The 17,084-nt window shown below is 55.2% G+C and overlaps 1 protein-coding gene across 1 annotated transcript in view; it reads right to left on the bottom strand.

Annotated features, from left to right (window-relative positions):
- Nucleotides 1-13,210, bottom strand: part of Tpst2 (tyrosylprotein sulfotransferase 2) — a 33,242-nt gene extending 20,032 nt beyond the window's left edge. Inside the window, exon 1 of the mRNA XM_051176427.1 lies at nucleotides 13,125-13,210. The gene's annotated coding sequence lies outside the window, so the exon portion shown is untranslated. The remainder of the gene's footprint in view (nucleotides 1-13,124) is intronic.
- Nucleotides 13,211-17,084: the final 3,874 nt, after the last annotated feature.

The following is a 17,084-nucleotide window of genomic DNA, read 5'->3' as shown; positions in this document are numbered from 1 at the left end:
GTCCTCACCGGGAACAGAGTGCTAACACATGCTGAGGCTTCTGGCCATGCCACCCATACCTCAGCACCTGGCACTGACCCCGCACCCCACAAACCAGCTGTGAGCCAACGGCCTGCGGGCAAGCCGCAGAAGAGCTGCCTGTCTGTCCTCGCAGCCACCCCAGGATGTGGGGACATGCTCACAGGGTCTCTCCTGATGCCGTGAACCTCCAATGCCTGGGACTGGAGTGTCCTCTGCTGGGCTGTCCCCTCTCTACACCACAGGCTCCGCTAGGGCATGGCGCTGCCCTGGCGAAGGCTCTACGTACATCTGGCAGGGGTGCTCTCCCTACACCGCCCAATCTGCCGGGTCACCAGCTGCAGCTGTCACCACCCACAATGCGAGCTTCCTGCCATCCTGCCCACCTCTCTAGGGTTGGCAGCAAGCCCCATGACCCACTGACCTCACAGCCTGCTGTCACCAACCCCCACTGCAGACCCCACCCAACCCGACAGTCAGCCCCACAGTTCTCGATGCCTCTTTCCCTCACAGAGATGGCTTACGAAGAACGTCATTCTCTCAGCCGGGGCCTCTGAGCCTTTCTCATGAAACAGTTACCAAGCAGAACAGAGGTCTCACCCCACGCCTTGCTCCAGCCCAGCAATCTTCCAAAACCAGAAAACACCAAAGTCCTTACATTAGGGCCAATCCACAGCCCCTTCCCTGGCAAGTGCCTAGACCCCAAGCTCCGTTCCTGTCCTGGCTGTGAGCCCAACCCAGCCATACCTACTTCCTGTGTACCCACCCTGCCCCTTAGACCCCCCCCCACTTCCCTCCACTATGAGGGTAGTATGAGGCACACCCCATACTCTACGCTCCCACTTCAGACCCCATCACTACCAGCCTGGCCCTCCAGCCAGAGGGCACCATGTACTCTCCTCCCTTAGCAAGCTCCAGGAGAAGCCACACAACCCAGGCCTGTCCAGTCACTGCTCTCCATCTCGCATCTACAGAGGTGGCTCAGGAGGGGCACACGACCTGCCCAGGTCAGTGGAAACCCACTGAAAATTCCCACAGACCTTCTAGATCAGCGCTTCTCAACTTTCCTAACACTATGACCTTTAACACAGTTCCTCATGTTGTGGTGACTCCCCCAGCCACAGAATTATTTCCATTGCTACTCCATAACTGCAATTTTGCTACTGTTGTGAATCGTAATCTAAATACCTGATATGCAATTCCTGTGAAAGGGTCGTTTACGACCCTCAGGTTGAGAACCACTGTTCTAGAGGGTAAAGCTATGTAAGGGTACAGGGGTAGACACACAGGGCCTCCTACAGGCAGCAGCCACAGCCGCTGGAAGAAATTAACCCAGGAGGGAGAGCAACAAGGTAGCGATGTGGACCCCCAGGTCAGGCTCCGGACCCAGCCATTAACTGTGGCGTTATCATTGTGTGAGCCATTTGCTGGATCATCTGGAGCTGATCTACACCCCTTCCAAACCCCAACTGTCTACGTGATATGCCAGCTACCACCTCCGAGCTTCCAACACCGTCACAGTCTCTCCCAGGTCCTTGACAACTGCTCTCTGCCCCGATGTTCCCCACCTGGCTCTCATGGGCTGAGGGCCTGCCCCTCCCTCTCTCTTTCCACACTTGATACAGAACACAACAAACCCTGGGAGGCGCATGCGTGGTGCGTGTCCACTCCACCCGTGAGAAAAGACGCCTCAGTGTGTCTGGGCCTCACTCTCCTCATCTGTGAACAGGACACCTGAAACGTCTTCCCTGTACCGCAGCACAGAGGCCTCCTCACAGCAGCTGCCTGGCACCCCCCCCCCCAGTGTGAACATCTGCTGACCCCACCCCCAGAGCAGCAGCAGTGGCACAATCTGAAGTTTCATGGTGGGTGGACGCCATTCCTCGGCCTTTCAGGAATGTCTGGGGATACCTAAGCTGGCAGCACATTCACCGAGAGCTACAGCCAGGGAGAGGGTGGCCCAGGACTACAGGGAGATATCCTCCTCAAGAGACTGAGTGCAGGAAGAGGAGCCAGGCAGAGCGCCTGGACACAGCTGGGCCTGGAGGTAGGATGTACTTTTCCTTTTCCGGAGCTGATACGCTGCCGGGGCCTGGCAGAGATAGACACATACAGACCTCAGCATCACACCCCTCTCCTAAAGCCCTACCGTAATTTTTACACAGACGTGTTCGCACGACTGGGCAAATCTATTTCCTGCCCTACGTGAACACTCCAGGTGAGGGCTCCCCTCTGCCCTGAGTGGTACCCCTGCGTTTCTCACAGGATGCGCACTCTGGAGTATATGTACAGGAGGGTCCAGGCTTGCTTGGCAGATTTTACCTAGAAAGTCAGTCTCCAGCCAACTTCCTCCTCCTTGCTGCACGGGAGATGTGGCTTCACCAAGGCCACGGCCCATCACTTCACTGTTGTGGAGGCTTCGCCGTGGCCTATGTCCGAGAAGTGGTCAGCACAGCAAGAACACATTTGCTGGGTGTAATGCTCCCCAATGGGCTCAGTCGGGAGGCCCGGGCTTTGATCTTGTGGGGACCTGGGACATGTCATTGCAGGGTAGGAGTAGAGCTCAGGGGGGAGGTTCCAAGTATCAGCATGTGGGTGCCATAGCTAAAATCCCAGAACGGAGAGGCTGAGGCAGGAGGCAGGGGATTTGAAGACCACCCTGGGCTACATAGCAGGTATGAGGCTAACCTGGGCCACAACACACACACACACACCCCGGCCGGACAGACACTGACTGGGTTTTGAGACGGCACCTACAGGGACTATTTCCCTACCCTCCCAGCCCCCTCTCAGACAGACCCTATTCTTCTCCTCACCTGCTCCTAGACAACAAAAGACAGACAAGTCAGAGGGCATCTGACGTCCCACACGGTTCAGAACAAGAACACTTAAAATCCCAAGAGGCACAGGGCAGATCTGCAGTGGGTGAGGGTCCTTCCCCTAAGGGCTGGGGCTCTGAGGAGTCCATGAGAAACACTGGCTGTCTTCAGCCAGCTCAATGCCGCCAGGGAGGTTCCCTTAGCATCTCTGAACTTCAGTCTCCTGCTTGCTCTGTAGAATGGGTGAAAAGCCATCTAATCCTCAGGAACCACAGGATCACAGTCTGTAATTGTCATATCAGCCAACAAGATATCCTACTCAGAGCCTCCCTCTACCCAGACACCTGAGGGTCTTCTAGAAGTTCCAAAGACACTGACCACCCAGAAAAGGTGACACTACTGTCCAAGGTGCCCGTGGTCAGAGCCTGCAGGCCAGAGGACCCGAGAGTTGGACAGAGACAGGCCTGTCCCTTCTCTTGGATGTTCCTTGTCCCCACGGAAAGGTGGAGGCTCTGATCCCAGAAAACGGAGTCAGAGACAACCAGGCTAACAGCAGGCTGTCCCATGCTCTGGAATGTGTATCATCACCACACTCAGGCTACACCTGGGACAGTGACCTGCCACAGCTGCCCTCCAGGGGCTTCCTCCCATGAGTACTAGACCCTGTGGCTGCACGGAAGGCAGGACTGTGGCCCGAGCTCACACCCAGGCAGAGTGAGAATCTGGGTTTGAATTCCATGCCTCTGCCTTCCCGGACAAGTGGCCTAACTCCCTGCATCCCTTCCCTCGCCTGCGGCTGGGGCAGTAAACCTCAGCAGAGACTGGTCATACACCTGGGTGGGGGTGGGGGCTCAGCAAACACCAGCGTTCACACGTGCCTTCTTGCCCTTGCACTGACACTAGTTTTCCCGTGCCATCCCCCAGCTGTGTACGCTACAAAGTGACCACAGCGCAAGTGACCCTTGAGGCACCCAAGCGGGGCCACCCCAGCTTGCTTCCTTGGGCTGCCTCACTCCCGGGAAACCTCCACCCTTTCCCCAAAACACATTAGCTCTCCAAGGGGAGAGGGAACACGCTCTGCCCCGCCCGATGTGTGTCTGGCGTCCGAGGCAGGGTCAGTTGCATTTATGAGGCCCCTCACAGAAGGCCGGTGTGATGGCTAATACTGTCTACTTGACAAGACGGAGAACCACCCAGGAGACAGACCCCATCTGTGAGGGTGTTTCTGGGTTGGGTTAACCCGAGCATTTGAGATCACCTGCACCTGGGCGTCGGCACCCCACGGGCGGGGGTCCTAGAGTGAGTAAAAAAGGAGAAAGAGAGCTGAGCGCCAACCTCCGCCCCTTGTGCAATGTGACCATTCATACCATGGCACTAGGACAGCCTGCCATCGCAGACCACGCCCCCAATCCAGGGCCAAAATAAACTCCATCAGGTGTTGTCACGGCAACCAGAGAGTAACTAAGATGCCTTGCCTTTCGTAATGAGGATGCAGAGACGATTAAAACAATCAAGTGACCAAAGGCCACACCACACCAAGCTGCAGAACTTTGAATTTCGAGATGGGGCCCTGGACCTGGCCTAAGAGCTCTCAGTCCCAGCAGGGGCTGTGAGGTTCTTCTCTGACATGGGCTGAGAACGTTCCAAAGTTCACAAACACTTCCTGGTGTCATTGGATGCATGGGAGCTCAAGGGTCAGAGGAGGAGGGATGGGATGGGGAGAGGTGCAACAGGGGAATAAACACAGACCATCTGGGAAGCCAGGGAAGGAGACGAGAAAGGAGAGGCCCACAGGGCCCAGACAGAGGGCCACACGGTGTTAGTCAGCGAAAGCCGGCCCGGGACGGAGGGTACAGTGGGAGCTGGACCCACAGGAGCTTCTGGCGTGCCGCAGACCTTCGGGACCAGCGCACATTTCGCAGAGGAAGAAGCCGGAACCATGAGAGAAAGCACTCCTTCCTCAAGTGTTAGCAGGAAGAGGTTGGGGGAGTGGGGTCTTTCATGGCTCCAGGACCCCCCCAGGACAGTGCAGCCGGCTCCCTCACAGGCTGGGACACTTGCCAAACGAATGAAGACCCTGGGAGGTGTCTCCCCACCGAGCAGCGGCAGCGGCAGCGGCAGCAAGCTCTATCACAGTGAAGCAGCCTTGTGTGCCTGCTTCTCCCCAGCACCCGGACTAAGTCCCAGGGTCCCAACAGGGACCATGCAGGCCTTCCCCTCACTCCCACTCCCACAAGGGCCTTCCCCGGGACAGCCTGGCAGGCCTCGGCCCGCCACTGCCGGCTCAGCATCCTCCATCCTCTGGCTCAACACCCTCCCGCCTGGCTTTCCACTCCATCCCCCATTTTTCACTCCAACACTAAGCAAGTTGTTTACTTTCTGGCCTCAGTTTCTCCCTGAAGGAAACAAAGGGTTCACAAAGGGTTCCACCCTTCACCCCAGCTTTTTTTTTTTTTTTTTTTTTTTTTTTTTGCAGCTGGGGGATAGGGTTTCTCTTTGTAGCCCTGGCTGCCCTGGAACTGGCTCTGTAGACCAGGCTGGCCTCAAACTCAGAGATCCACCTGCCTCTGCCTCCTGAGTGCTGGGATTAAAGGTGTGCACAATGCCTGGATTTTAATACTTTTTTCTCCCCAAACTCCAAATCCTTCTCCGAGATGTTGCTGGGTGTGGTGGCATGTGCCTTTAATCCCAGCACTTGAGACAGAAACACAGGCAGGCGGATCTCTGTGAATTAAGGCCAGTCTGATCTATGTAGCAACTTCTAGGACTACACAGAGAAACCCTGCCCCCTCACCCCACCCCACCCCCCCCAAAAAAGCAAACAGCACCGTGGCTGTGGGCCTACTGTGTACTTGAGCAGAGTTAAATGACACTGGGTAAAACAGCCCTTACTGTGTGAGGATGCCAGTCGTCTTTAGGGTTAGCAACCCACATACTGGGTACCGGAGCCTCCTCAGGCCAGAGTGGCCTCCCCACCCACCACCCTTCCTGAGGTCAACTCTGGCTTCCTCTTCCTCCCACAGCCCTGGGGCAGGAAGGAGGGGACTCCTGGGGAACAGCCACATCAGAGTGTGTGTGTGTGTGTGTGTGTGTGTGTGAGAGAGAGAGAGAGAGAGAGTGTGTGTGTGTGTGAGAGAGAGAGTGTGTGTGTGTGTGAGCGTGTGTGAGCGTGTGAGTGTGTGAATGTGTGTGTGAGAGTGTGAGTGTGTGTGAATGTGTGTGTGAGAGTGTGTGTGAGTGTGTGTGTGAGTGAGTGTGTGAGAGTGTCTGTGAGTGTGTGTGTGTGAGTATGTGACCGTGTGAATGTGTGAGTGTATGTGTGTATGTTGTGTGAGTGTGTGTGAGAGTGTGTGTGAGTGTGTCTGTGAGTGTGTGTGAGTATGTGACCGTGTGAGTGTATGTGTGTATGTTGTGTGAGAGTGTGTGAGAGTGTGTGAGAGAGTGTGTCTGTGAGTGTGTGTGTGTGAGTGTGTGAAGCCAGAGGCAGCTGGGAACAAAGGGATAGGACAAGTGGCAACACAGTGGGGCCCATAGGAGACGAGGGAACAAGGGCAGGGGAGACGGACACACAGACAGATGGGGAAGATGGAGATGATGGGCACAGGGACAGGTGGGGGTGGGGGCAGCAAGATGGCTCGGTGGGTAAAGTGCTTGCACGTGCAAGTATGAGGACCTGAGTTCAAATCCCCCAATACCCACATAAAAGCGGAGGCAGGAATGTGACACCTACAATCCTAGCCTTGGGGGTGGAGGGGGAGGGTGCTGACCTCCATGTCCGGTGGAAAGGGTGGGCCCCGGGTTCCCTGAGTAACACTTTCTCAAAAACTAAGATGGAGAGCCACACAGGAAGACACCCAACATCCTTCTGTGGCCTCTATGTGCATGCAGAGAGAGAGAGAGAGAGAGGGAGGGAGGGAGGGAGAGGAAGAGAGGAAGAGAGGAAGAGAGAGAGAGAGAAAGAGGGAGAGGGAGGGATGGGGATGCGGTACAGGTACAGATGGTGAAGAGATAGCAAGAGACCACAGAGATGGTGAGAGGCACACGGGGGGGAGGGGGGGCTGGGCGAGGACAGTCAGGCTGGGAAAGAAGGCTCTGGGGAGGCAGCCTGAGGCTTCCTCGGTCTGGTGCCCGCAGGTTATCTAGTGGAGCCAGGGGCCTGTCACTGTCCCCAAAGCCCATGCTAAGGAGGGCTGCCTTGCTACACCCAGAACCCTCTACTGTTATTTTCTTATGAAATGCTTCAATCTTTTATGTTTCCTTCGTCCTCACCCAGCCTCCTGATACAGCCTGTGCCTGCCTGTGACTTAACTCAAACTACCCCCCCTTCCCGGCGTGTCCCACCACCTGACACCCCCCACAAACACAGCAGTCCACGCACTGAGCTCCAGCAAACGGCGGGTCTAACAGATGTGGCTCTCCCACTCGGGAAAACCTGGCCCCCTTCTGCCCAGACATCTCCCCTCCAGGGGGCCTCCTTCACTACCCCATCTCTGTACCCCCAATGGGTCTGGCTCCCTGGTGGCTTTGGGGGTAGCCCTGCCACTTCCCCACTGCACCCCCCTCTCAACCCCACACCCTTTCAGGGCCCATCACAGCCCTCACTCCCACCGTGGTCTGCCCACATTTGTGTGGTGTATGGAAGGGGCCCCTACCCGCCTGAGGTAGACGGACAGACAGCAACTTGAAACATCTCTGGGCTCTCTGACTTGTGTGACGGGCTGCCCGCCCAATCCACCTCAAACCACCCAACCTGTTTCCACTCAGGCTCTTCCCCAGGGACTCTGGCCGGTGTCCCACATAAAACTGGAGCTAGCTCACACCACTATCCATGGCGGAGAATCAACATGAAGAGCAAAGCGTGGAAGGCTGAAACCTTGGGCAGACTTTCCACGGGACGCCGCAGGGGCTCCGAGGTCCCCCGGCCACCCTCCTGACCACACTGGTCCTTCCCAGTACGTACTGCGCTTTCCCTATACACACAGACCCTTGATAGGGTTCAGTTAATAAAACAGACCCGGCAGGAGATTAACAAGAGCTACCATAAAATTTGTCATCATAAATGCCACGCTGAAAGTTTGTGCCCTTGGAGCATTTACTGAGTAACACCAGGCTGCTTAAGCCTTCTGGAATATTGGCAGTCGATGTCACTAACGGATGATTAGGAAGTCACCAGTGGGCAGGTCGCACACACAACTGTGGATGCATTTCAAACAAGTCAAGTTCTAGTCATCAGGGCAAGCTCTCACCACACCGCTCAGATCGGCCTATGATCTAAACTAAACGTACAAGCTGCTTTTCCCTAGAGATTTCCACTTAATGCTTTCAGGCCACTGCTGACATAAAGAGTGACTGAAAGTTTGGGGAGATGGGGGAACTACGTACTCTAACGTGATGCGGCAGCCACGGGCAGGCAGTGAGCACTCTTCCAGAACAAGTGGTAGGTGGGACCCACAGGCTCCTGAGCCTAGGCCTTCAATGCTTCAAACGCGCTCTTTAGAAACCAGCACGGGGAGGGAGGCATGTTAGGCCCCAACTCCCCAGATCCCCAGGGACAAGGGGCCCTCGCTGCCTCTGGATCTGGTAACAGCTTCTTCCTAGAGACTCTCAGTATGCCTTAGTGCAAGACACAGCTCCTGAGTGTCCAGCATCTTCTGGACCTGGCACTGTGCACAACAGTAAGAGGTGGGGGGTGGAAGTCGGCGTATGTGGAGCAGGGGTGTCTCTCTAGGCAAAACAGGCTCTACACATGCTGGCTAAACAACAACCTAAATTAAGCTAAGCAGTGGCCGGCCTCGGTGTTTGGGAAATAAGAGGTGTAGCTATTGAGGACAGAGCAAGGGGAGGGGGACATTGTCCCTGCAGCCAGTAGTTCAGATTCATGTATTCCAGAATCGGGAGTGCCTGCCTGCCTGCCTGCCTAGCCGCAGCAGAGAGCCTGGGCTTAGGGCAGACCTGAACCCACTGAGGAGGAATTCTGTGACTTGAAGAGTGATGGAGACAGATGCCCATCCGAGGAGCACATGACGGCAGTAGGGGCCAGGATGCTCCTGGAGAATATAGAGGGAGGTAAAGGAGCTCTAAAAGATGTTAAGCAGTGGGGATGGCTTTAAACACAAGGAAGGTTCTGGCCACCCTAGAAGCCTTGATGCTCTTGGACACCGGTTCAAAGTCCTGGGACCAGTCCTGAATGTGTAACAATTGGAACAGGAGGGGGACTACAGAGATAGTAAGGGCAGCCCAGGACACCTGAGGGAGCCTCTGTCATTTTCTCTACAAACGTTTCATCGTCAGTCCAATTAAAACCAGGAAAGCAGCCACGCCCAGTGACATAGGCCTGCCATCCTAACTCTGGGAGGCCGAAGCAGGGACATTCAAAGTTCTAAGCCAGCCAGGGCTACAAGAGTTCTAGGCCAGCCTAGGACCTTACTTCAAAATAAAACACGAGAAGTAGGTTGGAGCTGCCGTTCAGTGGGAGAGAGCCCGCCTCGCTAGCATAGTAGAACCCCAGTTTCAATTCCCAGAACGACAAAGCCAACTGACCAACCTCGAAAAGCCGCACCGCCTAAACAAAAGCCGCGGGCAGTGAGTGAACCCCTCCCTTGGCAGGAAGAACAGGCCCAGAGCCGGGAGCGCCTTGCCCAACCTCACGGCCATCTGGAGGGAGCTGGGGCTCAGAAGCTCTCCGGACTTCACAAGGCAAGAGCCCTGCATCTGTCCACCCCGCCAGTGAGGTGAGAACCACAAATGCGTGCACATGGGCCGCTAAGACTTGTAACCGCCCGCCAGGCCCAGGGACTCAAGTGCTGGGCCATACAGAGGGAAACGAGATGGTAAGCAGGGTAAACTATGAGGACAACCCAGCAGCTCGGCGACCCTGCAGCGACCACTGTGGCCATCTGCGTGCGCTCTGCGCCTCTGCTGTACAGAGAGCCGGGCTGAGGGCTCCAGATGGCCCTGTGGGTGTCAGCCAGGTTTGGAATCACTGCCTGTGATAGGGGGAAGCTGAAGGTTCTTGTAAAGGGCAGGCTCTGGATTCCAAGGGCCTGTCCTACTCAGCTTATGTCGTCACCATGCCCTCCTTTCCCAAGGAGGTGGCAGCCACTTGTACCCTGTTCTGCAAACTCAGCCCAGGGGTAGTGAGCAGCAACTGCTCCCTGGCCTTGCCATCGCTCTGCCACAGACCAGCCTGGGTCAAGAGCCTGGTAAATGTGAGAACCCACTTGGCAGCCGGGCTACCAGCTGCGATCTCCCAGGCAGTAATGTCCTCCCTGGTCCTCCCCTGCAATTTCTGGGGCTTGGCCCAGTCCTCCAGCTATTTCAAATGACTCATGCCCACAATTCCTCCTCAGCCTGCAGCCTAGGATGGGAGAGGGGCATCCTAGACTTCTGCGGCATGTCTGCAGCTGGGCCAGTTATGGCCCAGGGAGTGCATAGTGCCTCACAGACAGCAAGGCATGGGTGGCGGGAGGGCAGGCACAGACAGCAGCTCAGGGGGAGCTTCCGTGGGGTCACCTGGAAATTCAAAGCCACCCAAGCCATACCTAAGCTCGCAAAAAGCCACCGTGAAGCCACACAAGCCTACACTCTAGCTACAAATACGCCCACGACACCACATGGGCAATGCCCTGGCGGCCTTCCGGAGTCCAAGGTAGTCCAGATGCACATCCATTTCCCCAACAAAGACACAAGGCATAGAGACCTCCCTTTCCCTAGACTGTCTTCTTCACCAAGGAACTAAGGTGAGTGAGGGAGCTACACGTAGAGCCTGGGGCCCTGCTTTTACAGTTCTGTCACCAGCCACCGTCAGGTGACACCAGGCTGAACCTGGGCAGGACCTGCAGCGTAATGTTTTAAAACTCTGCAACAGGTAATGACCAGAAGCTCGGACTGTCCTTCAGAAATCAGACTCCCTTCAAAAATGTGGTTCAGGGCAATGGAACAGGCTGGGTGTGCAACTCTGGCTCCCCAGCAGTTAGGAGGCAGGCAGATATCTGTCAGTTCCAGGCCAGCCAAGGCTATGCTGTATGACCTTCTTGAGGGGCCCGGGGGAGGAGGGCAGGCAGAGTGTCAGCAGCATGCACCTGAAGAGGTAGGGGTCTTGAGTCAGGCGGGTCCTGGGGGCACCCTGGCCAGTTCGGCATTTAGTGAGAGACTGTCTCAGAAAACATGGTGGCGGGGTGGGGGTGGGGAGTGACACACCCCACATCAAACCCTGGCCTCCCCAAACCTACAGATGGACAGGTACACCCCACACGTGCATAGACGCACATGGCACCCACAATAATTATAAAAGGAATGTAGATGGGCTGACAGAGTGCTCTCCTAGCATGCCTGAATCCCTGGGTCCTACCCCCCAGCACTGAATAAAAGAGTCCTGTTGCCTGCCCCTGCCCGAAATGCTAGCATTTGGGAGGTGGAGGCAGGAGACCCAGGGGTTAAAGGTCACCTTCAGTTCCACAGTGAGTCAGAGGAGACCCTGTCTACACACATATACACACATATACACACACAACACACACACACCCCCATACCCACACCTCTACCTCCCTTCCTGTGGGAAAAGCCTGACTGCCCTCCTCTGCTGCTGCCTCTCCTCACCCAGCACAGGGAGGGAGAGAAGACTAGGCAGGTCCAGGCCCCAACACCAGCAGATACGAGGGTCTGATCACCACTGCTCCTTACATGAAGGTCCCAGGGACCGACCTCCCCACAACATGCCTGCTACCCTACAGTCCATGAATGAGACACTTGTTTTTAACGTGAACTAGGAAATCATTTATAACAAATGCATGGAAGCCAGGAATGTCCTGACGTCTTCAGAAGAGAAAACTCAGGATTGTGGGAAGCCTCAAGCCAGGCAGGTGATACATGCCTCTAATTCCAGCACTCCAGGGCTAAAACTGGAGGGTCGGGAGTTTAAGGTCAGCTTGGGCTACTTAAGACCTGGCCACAAACGTTATCTCAGCCATCACACATCACAGGTGGTCGTGTGAAGTGGTCAGGCACTTTGGGAGTTTGGCAGCTCCTTAATACATTAAGTTTTAAAGAGACCCTTTAGCCCCAAGAACCCCTAGTCCTAGGTAAAGTATTAGATGGAAATTGAGAACACTTGTAAAACATTCCCAGTAGCAGTATTAATCACAGCCAAAATGAAGCATCACTCCACTGTCCATTTACAAGTCAATGGACACACACATACACACACACACACACACACACACATATATATATATATACACACACATACATACATACACACACACACGGTCTATTCACGCTAGGTAATACTATTTACTCATTAAAAAAAAGATATATTCTGCTGGATGCTATGATGGCTATAAAGCCTCTGATCCCATGAGGAACCACAGAAAGAACTATCCAGAATAGGCAAGTTCATAGACAGGCAGTAGGTGTGGAGAGCGGCCAGCGCTTGGGGAAAAGAGGTCTGGGAACCCAGTGCTAATGAGTGCTGCTCTGGGGGAATGTGAAAATGTCCTAAAAGTAGACAAACGGGGACAGTGCGAGATCAAAGTACCCTAAAATCCACCTGAAGTTCACTTCCAAAGGGTGAGTTGTACGGTTAGCGGAGAAGCTGTTACGAAATATTTAAATACTGTTTTTAAAAACAAGATATGGTAAATAGATAAGCTCGTGCCGAGGCGGGCACAGCGGTTCACAGAATAACTTCACAGTCCCTTTGGGCTAATGCAACAAACCCAGCTCTGCATCCCCTGAAACTGGGGCTGGAGAAGTGGGCAGCCTCCCTCCAGGGTCTGCACCAGTGCAAGAAGCTGGGCCTAACTAACCGTCAGGCAACCCTGCTGGGATCAAAGAAATGAAGGGTTGGGGGAGAGCGGAGGGACAGTGTGGACGCGGGGAGGAGACGGGGCAAAGGGGGCAAGCCACCTCCGGGGTGGGGGTAGGGGTAGGGGTTCAAATCCGGAAGCCCCTTCGCCAGCACGCGCGCGCGCAGGGAGCCCCGCGGGGAGAGTCCTAGCGGCCGGGCACCGGGCCTCAGTTTCCCCGCGCGTGCAGCAGGAAGCCGGCAAGCCAGGCAGAGCGAGAGGCAGCCAGTAGCTGCGTTCTGAGAACCACCGTGGGCCGCGCGCGACCTCCGCAAGTTAACTTCCCCGCGGCGCCGCGCGGGTGGGGCTCCAGGCCACGCGTGTCCCCCACACACACGCACACGCCCCCCGCCGCGGCCCGACAGGCCTGTCCGCACCACCCACAGTCCCCACCGCGCCGGGCAGCCGGGACCCGGCACTGGCCGAGGCCGCCGCCACCTACCGTGCCCAAATCGGCGCCCGCGCCCGCGCAGACTCCGGCTCCCTGCCGGCCGCCAGGGAGGCGCCGCGAGGGGAGGGGCGGGGCCTCGGGTCGTGACGCAAGGGGCGGGGCCGCAGGGCTCACGCCCCGCCCCCGTGGCCTACCGCTCGACCACGCCCCCTCCTACCGCCGCCCTCGCGCAGGATATTCCAGGCCAGCCTGGAAGCGCCGGCTGGGGGCGGGGCCTGGATAGGCTCTGCCCACACTGCCTAGGCCACGCCCCTTTCCCCTTCCCCGCGGCTTCGCCCTCCTGCAGGGAGGGGCCGCGAGGGGGAGGGCCGAGCGCCGTGACGCAAGAGGGGTGGAGTCTCTAGGGTCCGCCCCCTCCCTGCGCTGCCCCGCCCTCGCCTCCTCCCTGGGGGCGGGGCTCCAGCCTGCTGAGGCTGCAGCTCTAGAACCTGCAACCAGGCGGGCGTACCCTGCTCGCTCGGCATCCCGCAGGGCGCAGCCACTCAGGCCTGTGTCCAGACGCCATGCCGCCGCCCTTCAGCCCAGGGCAGCGCCCCAGAGAGCAGCCAGCCCAAGGTGTGCCGAGCAAGGGAGAAAGTTCTGTCTCTCTATCCTCTGTTTACACCATAGATACATGTTGAGTGTGTTAAACTGTTTAAAATACATTTCCGGGACCGGAGAGATGATCTCGTTTTGTAAAGACGCTTGCAATCCCCGAACTGAGAGAGCCGACTCCACAAAGTTGTCCCTGACCTCCACACGTGCGCCATGGCCACGCACAGTAATAAAAATAAATAAATATTTAAGATAAAACCCTGCAGTTTGCGAGGTGGCTCAGTGGATAACAGCACCTGCCTCCAAGCCTGAGACCCTGAGTTCGAACCCCAGGACCCACACATCATGCAAGGAGAGAGCAGACACCCCCCATCCCCTCAACCCCCTCCACCCTTCCACCCCGCCCAACAAGTTGTCCTTTGACCTCTGGGGGTGCTGTGAAACAGTATCCTGTGTACCTATACAAAAAATAAATGTAATAAATTTCTATCCTAGTTACAACCAGCATAAATATGCACGCACCCACAGATACATGTTTGCCATTCATTCATGTATTCCATAAAACAGAGCCTGCTCCTGACCCCCACCTTGGTGAAGCCAATTCTTTACAATAAAACCACACCGTATAGCATTTATAGCGTGCATATTTGAGACTTTGGGGTGTCACACTATTTATGGGTGAAGAAAGATATCAAAGAAAGAGGTCGGAAGGAGTCTTCTGCTCAGGAGAAGGGCTCTCTGTACTGGGCTCTGTGATTCTGGAAGGAAGCTGGATCCCCCTGCCCCTCAACAACCCTTCCACAGTAGAGTCTGTGTAAGTGACCAGGGAATAGTGCCTTAAGCTTGTCCAGGGAGGAAAAATGGAGTTCTTACACCACAACCTGGAGCTCAGGCAGGGTGGCGTGTGGTACTAGTCATGAAAAGCGCATTAGTCACAGCAGAGTGTGGGGTGGCAGGCACGGCATCCGGTAGAGAGGAGGTCAGCCCGAGGCCTTGCACTAGGTCAGGTAGGTAGGACCTGTGGTCGAGGACAGAGAATGCTGGCAGGCTCCTGTGAGCTGGGGAAGGGGGTCTCTACCATGTCTCCTCCACCAGAAAAAGAGCCTGGAAGGTGTTCATCAGGGAAGGGCGTGGCTAGCTGTGCTTTCTGTGGCGATCTCTCCGGGTGCTCCTGGGGAGGAACAGGCAGCCTTTTGTTCATCCCAGGTGTAGTTAAACATCCCAGGGTGGGCACATGGGTGCAGCATAAGGGTTCTGCTTCCAGAGTCACTAGGAAGACAGGTAGGGTAGATCTGAGGGGATGGCGGGTGTGGGCATTCTGGCAGCCACCCACAGCAGCAAAGTCTTGCAGGTTTCCATCTGACTGTCACCCCTGGGGGAAGTTCACTCCCTGCCCCTCCCTTATGGATCAGCCTGGGAATCTGAAGGCAGTTGGGTAAAGGAGCTCATTTCCATCGCTGTCCCCTGGTTGGGGCCTTCCAGGATGGGTTCCTCCTTTATCTGCTCAACAACCTCCTTCCTTAGCGGGTTCTAAAAATATGGTAATTCAGGGATCTCCAGAGGATGGGATAGAGATGTAGCATCAAGCACACACGTCTAACATCTTCCTAACACTGACCCCCAAAAGGCTATGTGGGCGCTGTATCAATGGCTATGTGGACACTCTATAAATCGCTATGTGGATACAGCATCAATGGCTGTGTGGATACAGCATCAATGGCTGTGTGGATACAGTATCAATGGCTATGTGGACACTCTATAAATGGCTATGTGGACACAGTATCAATGGCTGTGTGGATACAGCATCAATGGCTATGTGGACACTCTATAAATCGCTATGTGAATACAGTATCAATGGCTGTGTGGACGCAGTATCAATGGCTGTGTGGATGCAGTGTCAAAGGCTATTCTTTCTTCAGGTGCATAGCCTATACTTGGAGCTATTCAGAAGGATACTCCCAGGCAAAGGGTGTGCCTTAGTATAGAGCTCATGCCTAACACTCTCAAAGCCATCCCCAGCATTACCAGGTTTGGCTTTGTTTTGTTTTTAGTTATTTTCAACCTGCCTGCTCACGCTCCCCAACAGCCTTCTGAGGTTTCTTATCGTCACACACATTCTACAGATGAGGAAACAGAGGTCCGGTCAGGAAATCTGGTTTGAGAGCTACAGCAGCCTCTTAGGACTAATATAAGCTCAGGTCTCTCTCACCTCCCCAGCCCTCTGGTAGCAGAAGGCAGCTGGCAGTGGGTCCCTTCTCTGGCAGGAAGTGGGTGGAGTTACCATTTCTCTCTGGATGGTCAGGCTTCAGAAAGCGCCCTAGATCTCTGACTCAGAGGACCGCTGCCATGGTGACATGGCTCCAAACAGGGTGCTCATCTCTGATTTTGTCCTGTCATTTTAATGTGAGCTCGTGTGTGTGTGTGTGTGTGTGTGTGTGTGTGTGTGTGTGTGTGTGTGTCCCACGGCAACCCGAAGTGTTATGTTCTGAAATCCTATCTATATCCTTTGAAACAATGTCTGTCATTGGCCAGAAGCTGACCAATTATGCTAGATGGCTGGCCCACGAGGCCCAGATCCTCCTGTCTCTGCCTCCCCAGTGCTGGGATTACATGCACACCCAGCATTTTCATGGGTTCTGGGCCTTGAACTAAAGTCTTCATGGAAGACAAGAACTTCAGTGACTGATTTCTTTCTTTCTTTCTTTCTTTCTTTCTTTTTTTTTTTTTGAAACAGCTCTCACTTTGTAGCACAGGTTTATCATGCTGCCTCTGCCTCCCAAGAGCTGGGTGGGGTTAGCCATGGACCATCACCACCAGCTTTAGATGCTTACCTCTTTAGAGATTCCCTGGGACACCCTGGAACCATCTCTTCATGAGCTCAGCTGCTGTATGTCCTCCAGGGTATGATGATGGCTGATGCTGACCAGTGCCCCTGAGCACTTCCTGGTCTGCTCCTTCCTACTATACACACACACACACACACACACACACACACACACACACACACACACACCCTATGTTGTACCTCAAGGGCAAAATATATGGGTCATACAAATAAAATCAACAGGGAGATACTTTGTCTTCCCAGAGGCCTGGAGTCAAAGATTCAAAACCTTGGATATAGTATGTGTAGTGGGTGGGTGTGTAGGGGAGAGAGTTTCCAGCTAATTGCAGCTGTAAGCCTAGTGTGAGGGGAAGGACTCCAGGCTCCCAGAGAACCTTCCAGAAAAGTAGGCCCTGCAACCAGCCCCCATCTTCCTTCAGTGTCACCGCCAAACCATGTTTTGAGTTGAGGTTGAAACTGGGCTTTGGTTTCAAAACACATGGTGGCTTTTCACCTTGAAGCTAGAGTTCTTCCCCAGGTGGCCAGGGCCTCACATTTCCAGAACAGACTGGAGTCAGGACCTGGGGCAGAAG

The sequence above is a fragment of the Phodopus roborovskii genome, unplaced genomic scaffold, assembly GCF_943737965.1.
Source record: "Phodopus roborovskii unplaced genomic scaffold, PHOROB, whole genome shotgun sequence".
Classification (NCBI taxonomy): Eukaryota; Metazoa; Chordata; class Mammalia; order Rodentia; family Cricetidae; genus Phodopus; species Phodopus roborovskii.
This window is presented reverse-complemented; position numbering and strand designations above follow the sequence as displayed.